This window comes from Phocoena phocoena, chromosome 12 (genome assembly GCF_963924675.1).
Source record: "Phocoena phocoena chromosome 12, mPhoPho1.1, whole genome shotgun sequence".
NCBI lineage: Eukaryota > Metazoa > Chordata > Mammalia > Artiodactyla > Phocoenidae > Phocoena > Phocoena phocoena.
Window position 1 is genome coordinate 68,741,815 of NC_089230.1, and position 13,483 is coordinate 68,755,297.

Consider the following 13,483-nt stretch of genomic DNA (forward strand, 5'->3'; position numbering starts at 1 on the left):
AAGAGGCAGCCACAGAACCCTTCAGCTCATTCTCACCAGAATGTGAAACCACAGAAGCACTTGATATTGCTCCCATCAACCATTACTGAGAAATATTTAGGGAGGGGACAGATAAATTAGGAGTATGGGATTAACATATACACACTACTATATGTAAAACAGATAAGCAACAAGGACCTACTGTTTAGCACAGGGAGCTATACTCAATATTTTTTAATAACCTATAAGGGAAAAGAATCTGAAAAAAATACGTATGTGTAACTGAATCAGTGTGCTGTACACCTGAAACTAACACAATATTGTAAATCAACTATACTCCAATAAATAAATACATAAGAAATATTTATTGTGTTCCTGGAGTTGTTCTAGTTGCTAAAAACTCCCATGAGCTCCTGGTATAACTGAGAATTGCCATGTTAGAAAGAGATGAGTAGGGACTTCCCTGGTGGTCCAGTGGTTAAGACTCTGCACTTCCACTGCAGGGGGCGCAGGTTCAATCCCTGGTCAGGGAACTAACATCCCACATTATAAGAATGAAATTAGAGGTGACTCTCTCCCTGAGTCGGCCCGTGTGTCTCTCTACATGTACCCCTTTTCCTCCTAATAAGCACTTGATTTAAAGAAAGAAAAAAAAAAAAAAGAACCAAATTAGAACACTCCCTAACACCATACACAAAAATAAACTCAAAGTGGATTAAAGACCTAAATGTAAGGCCAGATACTATAAAACTCTTAGAGGAAAACATGGGCAGAACACTCTCTGACATAAATCGCAGCAATATCTTTTTTGACCCACCTCCTAAAGTAATGAAAATAGAAACAAAAATAAACAAATGGGACCTACTTAAACTCAAATGCTTTTACCCAGCAAAGGAAACCATAAACAAAATGAAAAGACAACCGACAGAATGGGAGAAAATACTTGCAAACAAAGTGACTTACAAGGGATTAATTTCCAAACTGTACAAACAGCTCATGCAGCTCAATAACAAAAAAACAAACAACCCAATCAAAAAATGGGCAGAAGATCTAAATAAACATTTCTCCAAAGAAGAAATACAAATGGCCAAAAATCACATGAAAAGATGCTCAATATCACTAATTATTAGAGAAATGCAAATCAAAACTACAATGAGGCATCACCTCACACCGGTCAGAACGGCCATCATCAAAAAATCTACAAACAATAAATGCTGGAGAGGGTGTGGAGAAAAGGGAACCCTCTTGCATTGTTGGTGGGAATGTAAATTGATACAGTCACTATGGAGAACAGTATGGAAGTTCCTTAAAAGACTAAAAATAGAACTACCATATGACCCAGCAATCTCACTACTGGGCGTATACCCTGAGAAAACCATAATTCAAAAAGACATATGTACCAGTGTTCATTGCAGCACTATTTACCATAGCCAGGACATGGAAGCAACCCAAATGTCCATCGACAGAGGAATAGATAAAGAAGATGTGGTACCTATATACAATGGGATATTAGCCGTGAAAAAGAACGAAATAATGCCATTTGCAGCAACATGGATGGACCTAGATATTGTCATACTGAGTGAAGTAAGTCAGAGAAGGACAAATATCGTATTATACTGCTTACATGTGGAATCTAAAAAAATGGTACAAACGAACTTATTTACAAAACAGAAATAGAGTTACAGATGTAGAAAACAATCTTATGGTTACCAGTGGGGGAAGAGGGGAGGGATAAATTGGGAATTGGGACTGACATATACCCACCATTATATATAAAATAGATAACTAATAAGGACCTACTGTATAGCACAAGGAACTCATTACTTCGTAATGACCTATATGGGAAAAGAATCTAAAAAAGACTGGATATACGTATGTGTATAACTGATTCACTTTGCTGTACAGCAGAAACTAACACAACATTTTAAGTCAACTATACTCCAATAAAAATTTTAAAAAAGAAAAAAAAAAGGGATGGGTACTACTTCTTCATGTAAGTATCTTGTGTTCACAAATTGTACTGGAAAGCAATTGTTCGGAGATGCAGAGGGAGTTCTCCCTATATGTGCTTTGCTGCCCAGTGCAAAAGGTAATTTTTTTTTGTTTTTCGAGTCTATGCATACTTCTCTCATTTCTGGTCCCATTTTGTTTTTACAGGAAATCTCACAACCCAAAGTCAGCATTGCTTTCAGTGGACACAGATAACAACAGCTACTATTTATTGAGCAGTTATTATTTCATTTAAGCATTATAAGGAAACCAAAAAAGGGAATGCCTTTCCCATTTTGCAGACAAGGAAATTGAGGCTCAGAAAACTCAAGCACCTTGAGCAACTTCGTGAAGTTAAGTAAAAAACAGGTTCAGATTCCAACCCTGGTTTGTCTGAACTCCAGTCTGTGGGATCTGTGCTGTTGCAAAAAAACATTTTAATAGAGAATTGACACAAATTCTGATAAGTAACCCCCTTGAACCTTGCCTCTCCAGGCTAAATACCTCCAATCCATATTTTCAAGACTCATTTAGAGACACCCTTTCCACTTTGGTCACTGTCTTCTAGACCTACTTGAGCTTGTCAAGGGTCTTACAGAGGCCGGAAAAAAACGCGGTGCTCCAGCTCTGTTTAAAGTGAGGAGAAAAGACTCCTGACCTCCCTTGGAAGAGACATTATGCTAAGAAACAATAAAGGTCAAGTTCAGAGCATAGTACTCTGTGCGTGAGTGTCCCCAATGGACAGGAGTGCTTATACGTCCATCACTGCCGCCAGCTGTGATGTTAACGCTTAGACCTTGGTCATGTTCTCATATGGCTCTGCATTCGACACACCTCTGTTGTCTTTATTAACACAGCGATCCTCAAGCAGGTTTTCCTGCAGCATCCACCCCTGTGTGGTTCATCCAGGGGGCCACGCTGGACATTTGAAGGCTCTGACTTGTACTCCCTCCATGTTCTGGGCTCTGCTCATGCTGACGTCCTGCAGGGACACATTCTCACAGTGAAGAGAAAGCAGAGGAGAACAAGGTGAACAAACAGCATTCATTCCATTCTCTTTCCAGCTCTGGCTTCTCTTACCTCTCCCCACCCTTAGCTTTCTGACTTCAAGATGGTGTTATTTCTACTACAACACGTCACTCCTTTTGCAGTCCTTATTATGTTTGCTTCTTCCAAACAAAAAATGGAGGGGGGAGAATGAAATCTCTTTGTCAAAAACACTGAAAGCATCGTGAGCATAACTGAGAAGGTGTCAGGTTCATCGGAGGCACTGTTTCCAGGACACACCCATGTAAGAACAAGCCTCTTGCTCCACAAAGATACAACCCATATCCTCTTCTTCTATAGAACCTCTCCTGATAGCCCCCTAAGCCCAGCAATTTCTCCCTCCCCTAGCTGGTGTGCAAGATGCTACATGATCCTTGAGGACAGGGACCTTCGTCTAGAAAACTACACCTCTGCCATACTGGGTCATCGTATGCTACCTTTGTTTGGGTTAGTGCTGACGTTACTGGAAGGCTGGGATCTTCTGAATCATTAGTGCTTGGTGATTCTGTAAGGCCACCCTGAAGGTTGCCCTAACAACAAACCACCTCAGACCAATTATTCCTGGCAGAAGTTGTCTCAGTACAATCAGGTAACGTTTTTAAGGTCATGGATGAAGTTTGATAAGTGCTAAACAAAGGAATGGGAACTAAAAGGGATGATCAATTCCAGAGATAAGGCTTTGGGATCTTACCGTGATATCAACTCTTTGGAAACTGGGTCAGTATTCTAGGATCCTGGGATCTCTCTGTTAAAACAAAACCAAATCAAACAAGATTTGCTTTATTGGGTATGGAAGAGGTTTATCCAGTAATTATCCAGTAATATAATTAATAATGTAGATCAATGTTTTTTCAAAATAAACTGCAGTCCTCTTTGAATTTTGCATTAAATATATGAATATATGGAATAATTATAAAGGTCACGAATGTTAAGAGCAGTAAGAGAGAACTGAAATCCACCTGGTCTGTGGAGGTGGCTACGACAGTGCAAAAGTCTGGGACTTGGGTTGCCTGCCCAGCTCTTTTCTACACCTCATATACTGGCTCTGGGACCTGCAACAGGCTGCTCTCAGTGGTTCTGTTTTCTCATCTCTAAAATGAAGGCATTCAATTTCATGACATCCAATATCATTTCCAACCGTAAAATTCTGTTTCTAAGTTATTCTTATTCCAAGAGAAAAAGGATTTCATTTTCATTTCTGCACGTCTTTAATTTTAGCTAAACTCATGCCTAGAAATGGCTCCATAAAAAGATAAAAGTACTTTTTCTTTCTCTCTGTTTGTTATATACATAGAAAATGTCTGTTATCAATGCTTCCTGGGTTTAGAAAAGTGATTTTTACTATGCCTTTTACTTTCTGGTTTTCTAAGATTATGACCCATGAAGTAAAGTTAAAATAAGCTCATCAAGGATAGATTGACTTAAATTGTTCTTTTGCCTATTTTTTCCCGTAGATGGCTTTTGATAAATAACCTTGGGAAATCATTTAAAGAGATGAAACGTCCTCCCTTATTGTCCCAGCTTCTTTGTTTAGATGATGACAAGGTTTTATAAAAAGGCATGTTCAATGAACTGCGTGTACGTCAGTGGCTTTGAATTGGTTTTTCAGTTTCACTTCTCTTTTAACATATATCTTAAACAGCAGAGACATAAGAATTCACATCAAAGTTATGAGCTAAAACAAATGATCAGGTTACACCTGTTCTGCTTACCCTACCTTGGAAACCACTGGACTCCATTTTCCTCAGCTTAAAACACCAGTTCGCTCTCAGGGAAATGATATAATAAACTCATGTTTTTTTAAATGGAATGAGCAGCGGACTGGATTTCTTTTTAATCTTCACATCTGTGTCAAGAGGTAAGTTAAGCTTATTTCTCTTATGGTAGGATTTGTTTATTTAATGGGAAAATGCCATTTCTTGTAATTGGGTAGTCATTACCTCTTTCCCAAAAGTTCCCCTCAGGGAAGGAATCCTAATTATGACACACTTAGACATACTGCTTTTCAGTTTTGTGCCTCATCACAGATGCCCTTTCTGGATGAGCTGCCACTAAGTAAAGTTGCCCATTTGGAACGTGTGGATGACAAGGTCTTCGGGAGCCTGTGACCAGGGCAGAAGCCTGGCCTGAGCACGGGGTGCGGACTGATGTAAGTGAGGTGATGGGAGCACAGAGGCACAGCCTAGGACCCTTCAGTGGCCTTTTCTGTGTGGCCTGAGGACAACCTTTGCACTGTTCCTAAGAGGGGGTCCTCTGAAAATGGCAACACCTTTATTCACACAGGAAAATGAAATACCAGGCACGTGGTACATATGGACACGTGTCAGCCTGGGTGGGTACTGTTCTACTCAGCACTGCTTATGGACCCTTAGTATCGACAATTCAAGTTTTAGTATACTGTTATTTGATGTGTATAAAACATAAAATTAAGCGTCAAATAATTTTACATCTACAGGCTAATCTTTAGACTTATGGCTTTTATGGGGCTATATTTACAAAAGAAAAACCAAACGTTGTGAAACCAATAAATTTAAACTAATTAAAGTTTAGCAGACAAAAGATGTCGTTTTGCTGAAATGAAATCGCTACTCATGGCGAGAATGAGATTCCGACTGCAGAGCCCTCGTGATGGGCCAGCTTGACGTGCCGGGCTGGTCCTGGCTGCTTCTTCCACCACCCGTCCCCATTCCAGCCACCAGCACCTTGGCTCCCGCGGCTCTCCCTGTGGCTTCGTGTGGCTTTTTCCTGAGCACAACCCATCCTGTGCTGCTGCTCACAGGCCTAGGTGATTAAAGTTCTGCAACTTGGCTGCAAGATGCTTTTAAATATGATTTATATATCAGAGGCCAATAAACATTTTCTGCAGAAGGCCTGATAGTTAATATTTTAGGCTTTGAGAGCAGCTTTATCTCTATTGCAACTACTCAACTCTGCTGTTTGGGCATAAAAGCTGCTCAAAGACAATCGTGAATGAATGGGCATGGATGTGTCCCAAAAAACTTTATTTACAAAACAGGTGGTGGGCTGGATTTGGCCTGAAGGCTGTGTAGTTTGCCAAACACGTAGATATGAGTGCTGAAATCCTGAGGCTGCCCTTGTTATGAGCTGGTCATTCAGCGGTGCTTCTGTTTGCTTGTTTGAAGATCCTAGACCAAGAGCACACACACGTACTCTTCTCATAGACCCTTGAGAATCCAACAACAGCCCTTCAGGAGCCACAGGTCCTGGGTTGAGAAACTTTCTGCTTTGGGCATTTCCCAAATAGGCCATCTCTAGAAATGAAAATGCCTTAAAATCGAACAAGGGGTGAAAGTGTTCACACGTGTCAGCATGTTCTATGGGTCTCAGAGATGGAAAGAGGTCCCCAAGAGGAAACTGTTTTCTTTGGGGGTTAAATGATTTGTGTGCAAGGTTGGACAGAAATTAGCTCCAGGGGGAGCTGGAGACCCATCCTGCAGGACCTGGCTTCTGCTGCTGGATTTTCTACTGATTATTGCGCGTTGTGGACAAGCCACTTCCCTGAGTTTTGGTTTCTTCGTCAGTGCATTAAGGTGCCTACCACTCACTGCCTACTACAGAAGATGGGGTGGGGGTCAGATGAGAGGCTGTGAGATGTTTTGGAAACGGTCAAGCACCATCCAGGGATAATAATATCCAAGGTATTATTATTACTGAGAAGCAAAAGAAGCTGGGTATGGAAGCTGATGGCTTTTTCAGGGCTTGTCACCAGTGGTGTGTGTGGCATTCGATATCTGGTGCCTCTCTAATGCAAGTTTCAAAACAGCACTCCTTGGTAACGACAGAGCAGGTCCCCTGCTCCTGGCAGTGCCAGAGTTTCTTGGACAGTGTTTGTGCCCATTCAGAGCCCAGAGAGGGCACTTGCTTCCTGATGCCTGAACCACACAAGAAGTGAAGCCTCCTGTGCGGCGAGAAGTTGCTGGCATGGCAAAGGCTCATCCTGCAATAAGAGAAGAATGGGAGGGCTGGTGCTCAGGTCCAAAGGCTCAGAAGCTCAGGTTTATAGTTAGTACACCCTGAGTGGAGTCATCCCTAAGGGACCCATCCACATTAGCCAAGCCCCAGGAAGCCTGATTTATAAAGCACCTCTCCAGGGACTGGAAGTCTTGCATCTAATCTCAGGAGGATTTCATTGCACAGCTTAAGGAATCTCAGCAAGAAAACAATTCCTCAGAAGGTTGCATGGTCACTTGGAGTCATGAGAATCAAATGATTGTAATGGACATTTAATCCAGGATGTACAGGACCCAGATGCATTAGCTATCCTTGTCCTACCAGATGGTTACTGGGACTCACTTTTTTAAACCTAAGACTTGCGCATATTCTCACTAGCTCTGACAATAGCTCAGCATGTTTGCAATAGGGGTTGTCCCAGAAAGCCCAGGATCCTCAGTTGCAGAAGAGAGAATGGTGTCTGCACATTACTGTGTTCTCCCTACCCGGAAAACTGTGTAGACTCTTAGCAGGTCCATGCCATTTTAGGTCGTTTCTGTTCACCTATCTTTCACGCAGACCTCTACTTTTTTGTGAACCTTTGCTGCCATGTCTTGATGCCGCTCACAGGACCACATGGTTGGTTGTCTTCTCTCTGTTTCTTCATTTACTACCCACTTTACTCAGGTACCTTCTGGTTGCTATGATTGGAAAAACGTTTCCAATTCTCTTTTTTTTTTTAATTAATTAATTTATTTTTGGCTGCATTAGGTCTTCGATGCTGCGCACGGGCTTTCTCTAGTTGTAGCAAGCAGGAGCTACTCTTCATTGCAGCGCACAGGCTTCTTATTGCGGTGGCTTGTCTTTGTTGTGGAGCACGGGCTCTAGGACCACGGGCTTCAGTAGTTGTGACATGTGGGCTCAGTAGTTGTGGCTCACAGGCTCTAGAGCACAGGCTCAGTAGTTGTGGCGCACGGGCTTAGTTGCTCTGCGGCATGTGGGATCTTCCCGGACCAAGCCTCGAACCCGTGTCCCCTGCATTGGCAGGCGGATTCTTAACCACTGTGCCACCAGGGAAGCCCTCCAATTCTCTTCTTGATGTTCGAAGTCTTGCATAATCTTACACCCTTAAATCTACATACCTACCAACTTTCTAGTATTTTTCCAGGAATACAGGACAGATGATCTCTCTGGGGTGGGTTTCTTCTATAAATAACATCCCATGATGTTTTTTACTCATTTCACACTCAAAGGAGGTATTTGTCTTCAAATTCTGAGTTACTTAATTTAGCCTGACAGTGCTCTCACTCCAGGACGTCATGTTTTAGGGAGGCCTGTGATACTATTCTTAATTTCTCTTAATCAGTTAGTAGAACCTTAGAATAGCTGGTGGAGGATTTTGAGTTTTATGGGTTTTGCTCTTATATTTTTGTCATTGATCCATTTTGAGTTAACTTTTTTTAATGGCGTGAGGAAGGGATCCAACTTCATTCTTTTGCATGTGGAAATCTGATTGTCCCGGAACCTTCTTCTCACTCCCATTTTTTTTTCACAGAACAAAGAATAAACTTCTTTAAAATGTGTTCAACATCACCAATCATTAGAGAAATGCAAATCAGGGCTACAATGAGGTATCACCTCACACCAGTCAGAATGGCCATCATCAAAAAATCTACAAACAATAAAGGCTGGAGAGGGTGTGGAGAAAAGGGAACCCTCTTGCACTGTTGGTAGGAATGTAAATTGATACAGCCACTATGGAGAACAGTATGGAGGTTCCTTAAAAAGCTAAAAATAGAACTACCATGCCACCCAGCAATCCCGCTACTGGGCATATACCCTGAGAAAACTATAATTCAAAAAGAGTCATGTACCACAATGATCATTGCAGCACTATTTACAATAGTCAGGTCATGGAAGCAACCTAAGTGCCCATCCACAGATGAATGGATAAAGAAGATGAGGCACATATATACAATGGAATATTACTCAGCCATAAAAAGAAACAAAACTGAGTTATTTGTAGTGAGGTGGATGGACCTAGAGTCTGTCATACAGAGTGAAGTAAGTCAGAAAGAGCAAAACAAATACCGTATGCTAACACATATATATGGAATCTAAAAAAAAAAAAAAAAAAAAGTGGTTCTGAAGAACCTAGGGGCAGGATAGGAATAAAGATGCAGATGTAGAGAACGGACTTGAGGACACAGGGAGGGAGAAGGGTAAGCTGGGGCAAAGTGAGAGAGTGGCATGGACATATACACACTACCAAATGTAAAACAGATAGGTAGTGGGAAGAAGCCACATAGCACAGGGAGATCAGCTCGGTGCTTTGTGACCACCTAGAGGGGTAGGATAGGGAGGATGGGAGGGAGACTCAAGAGGGAGGAGATATGGGGAGATATGTACATGTATAGCTGATTCACTTTGTTATAAAGCAGAAACTAACATCCCATTGTAAAGCAATTATACTCCAATAAAGATGTTTTTAAAAAAAATGTGTTCAAAGCCCTCCAGAATATAAGTTCCAACCTTTCTCCCCAACCTCTTTAAATCCACTCCCCCTAGAGAAATGTACACATGCACATTATTTCCCAATACACACTTCACTTATATTCCACAGAACTCTGTTCAACTTATTTTGTCTGTAATACATAACAGACAAAATTAATTTAGATCAAATGTTTGGGGGAAATTTCCAATTTCCAAAATTATTCCTCATATTGGAATACTGAATATTTTACTTTCTGAAAATATTTATGTTTTCCAAACTAAATTCCTATGCAGTTAACTGCTGCTTTTTAAGAGAAAGGAGGGAGTCATAGGATAATTTGTATATTAGAAATAGTAAACAGAAACTTTAAAAATTGGGAGTAATCCTTAGTAATTTAATAAAAGGGATAAATTAAAGACCCTTTTTAAAAATAAGGAGACAATCTACATTATTAAGAGATAAAAATGTTGAGCTGATGACTTCACTGCTTTCAAATGCTTAAAGGGCTATTACTGGGAGATTCCTAACTATTATCCTTCATAGGAACAGAGCTAGAGAAAAAAAAAAGAAAAAAATATATATACTTACCTTGCAATTGGAAAGACTTCACTTTGACACCAAGAAAAGGTTTTTAATGGAAAAACTAAAAATTATAATGATAATGCTTACTGAGCACCTACTGTGTGTCAGTCTCTGTTTTGAGCCCCATGAGGTAGGTACTATTATTATCACAGATGAACTTGGACTTGAACCCAAGGAGTCCAACACTGTGTTCAGGCTCTTATCCGCTATGGTAAACCACCCCTGTTAAAAGTGGACTCATATTAGAACACCCCTCCCTCCTAAGGAAAGCCATTGCCTTTCCATCAGCAGAGAACTTCAAAATAGGATGGACATTAGTCAGGTGAAATTCATAGTCCTGACACATTTGATGGCGTCTTCTGATCCTATTCAAACACCAGTCACTTTCTTACTACTTTTCTTTTTGAAAAAAAGAAAATCTCTTACCTTTATCCGTTCTCTGAAATGTCCAACAGGGTACTTTTAAATATTTTGCAACATTACGTAAATATCCTCCTGAATAATACAGACAAATGCCCAATGACACATGTCATAGGGAAACATAAGACCCTTTTGTCCTCTTTTTAATCTTTGGGGCTTTGTTTTAATAATTCATGGAGATGTTAACCTTTCAGGTGGATTTGAGAATCCTTTTTATTTAATACAATTTTGTTTGTGTTCTGAAAACCAAGGACATTGAAGTATTTATTCCCTGCTGAATAGGGCATTGTGTACATGTGTCTTTGTTGTCTCTGAAAATACCTCTTAACCTTCATACATGTCAGGGTTCTAGCATGTGGGCTTGTTACATAATGTTCCCTCTGGAAGAGATCATGTGACGAGCTCTGGCAGGAACGCTACTATCACAATATCCCCATTTTCTTTACCTTCTGGTTCCCCTCACATCATCATTTCCACGATGCTCCTCTGGCGGAGTCTATAGAGAAGGCAAGATGTAATCCACCTTTGTAATAGGAGATAGGACCTGAAATGGCAAGGTTTTCACCTGAGAAATCATGAAGTATCTTAGCGTCAGACCTGGAGCTCCAGTCCACATCTTCTGATTGTACTAGTGAGTTAAGAGCAATGGTTTCAACTGGAGAGATTTTGCTACATCTTCCCAGTGTACATTTGGAATTGTCCGGAGACATTTCTGGTTGCCACAAATAGGGCAGGAGGTGGTGCTACTGACATCTAGCTAGGAGAAGCCAGGGATGCTGCTAAACAGCCTACAATGCACAGGACAGCTGCTGGAACAAAGAATTATCCAGCCCAAAATGTCAATGGTGCCACTGTTGAGAAACTCTGTTTCAGAGTAACGAAAATTGGATTTGAACCCTGCTTTGCCTCTTATTTTGTGACCTTGGGAAGTGGCTTTATTTTTCAGAGTCTGCTTTCTCATCTGAAAGAACACCACAACCGCCACCATAAACAAACCAACAAAAGCCCCACTTTCCAGGCTGGTTGTGAGAGACCAACTCAAAAGAGAACCTGCCCCTAGGTTCTTCACTAAACAGAGAAGGCTGAGCACACTGTAGGCTCAAGAAACAAAAAAGAAACAAAAGAAACAAAAAGAAACAAAAACCAGGGGCTTTCCTAGTGGCGCAGTGGTTGAGAGTCCGCCTGCCGATGCAGGGGACACGGGTTCGTGCCCCGGTCCGGGAAGATCCCACATGCCGCGGAGCGGCTGGGCCCGTGAGCCATGGCCGCTGAGCCTGCGCGTCCGGAGCCTGTGCTCCGCAACGGGAGAGGCCACAGCAGTGAGAGGCCCGCGTACCGAAAAAAAAAAAAAAAAAAGAAAGAAAGAAACAAAAATCACTGCCCAGCCTATGGAATTCAGTTATATGACAAGATGGAAGCCAAGAGCGCAAGAAAGACAGTGTTGCTGAGTTGGAAAAGAAGGCTCCCTAGCTTCCTATCCACTTTTGTAGGGTAACGAGCAAAAGAGACGGAGAGGGGCGCAAGAGAATTGAGCAGCATTGAGGGTGTACTAGGAGGGGAACGGAGGAGATGCTGAGACCGGACGTAGAAAGCAGTGGGAGGGCTGTATGGGTGAGAGAGAGCTCAGCAGTGACTTGGAAGTGAATTTGAGAGATATTTAGGAGGAATCAGAAAACCTTGGTGAGCAATTTTAAAAGGGTCGTGAGAGAGGCATCTAGGATGAATATGAGATTTCTGACCTGGGTGCTTGGGCGTTAGTGTTGCTGTTTAACCACATAAGGAAATCAAAGGGCAGAGCAGATAATACACTGAACTACAGACATATCAACCTGGAGATGCCTGTAGGATATTTAGATAATAGCCAGGAGGCAGTGAGATCTGGAAGTCCGGGGAGGAGCCCAAGATTTGAGAAACAAGAACCTGAAAGCAGTAGTTGAATCTGTAGGAATGCATGAGGTTTTGCAGGAAGAGGATATGGAGGGAGAAAAGAGCAGAGGACAGAGCTGTTCAGGGCTGGGCAAAGACAACCAAGATGGTACAATCAAGAGGATCAGAATAACAGAAAGAGCGGGGAGAGTGGTATGGAAATCAAGACTGAAAGAGTTTCAAAAACACAAGTGCAGGCAACAGTATCAAACACCACAGGAAAATTAAAGATTTGAAGCGTCCAGAACACTTGGTAATTGAGAGGTAGTTGAAGTTAAGTGCAATGCTGAGAAGGAAAACTAGACTCAGTGAGTTGATGAGTAAATAATAGTTGAGGAAGTAGAAATAAGGGATAAAGATAGAGGTTGTCAGAAAGAGAAGCTGTGAAGATTCCCCCACTAAAAATGGACAACACTTCAGCACGTTTATACACTGAGAGGAAGGAGGCAGTGGAGGCTGAAGATACAGAATTCAGAGCAGGGGAAATGGGTAGATCAAGAATGGGATTAGAGCTGGAATGATCATGATCATTTTGAGGTGAGAAGAGACCAACCCTCTCCCTCCAAACTGGGTAAAGAAGGTAAGTTGGGCACCAGTGTAAGTAGATCTGGAGGGATGAGGGAGCATGAGTTTGAGGGAGTTCATAGTGGAGAGCCTCACTTCTCACTATCAAATTGTAGGCAAGCAGCTGGGATGAGATACAGGACACAGGAGGCGGTAGGGACAGGGAATAACCTTTAGGGATTAGGGGCGGGCACTGACAAATTAGAGAAAGTGAGTAGAGACTACAACTTCAATGTGTGCAATCCAAAAATTAATACACATAAGTAGACATCACAGACATAGAAAACAAACTTATGGTTACCAAAAAGGAAAAGGGTGGGAAGGGATAAATTAAGGGTTTGAGATTAACAGACACACACAACCATATATAAAATAGATTAGCAACAAGGATTTACTGTAGAACACGGGGAACTATAGTCAGTATCTTATAATAACCTATAATGGAAAATAACCTGAAATAAATATATATAGGAATCACTTTGCTGTACACCTAAAACTAACACAATATTGTAAATCTACTATACTTCATTA

At 41.4% G+C, this 13,483-nt stretch overlaps 1 non-coding gene across 1 annotated transcript; it reads left to right on the forward strand.

The window, feature by feature from the left end:
- Positions 1 to 439: 439 nt before the first annotated feature.
- TRNAG-UCC (transfer RNA glycine (anticodon UCC)) lies at positions 440 to 512 on the forward strand. Its single transcript has one exon. It is a non-coding gene; the product is annotated as a tRNA-Gly (tRNA).
- The last annotated feature ends 12,971 nt before the right edge of the window (positions 513 to 13,483 follow it).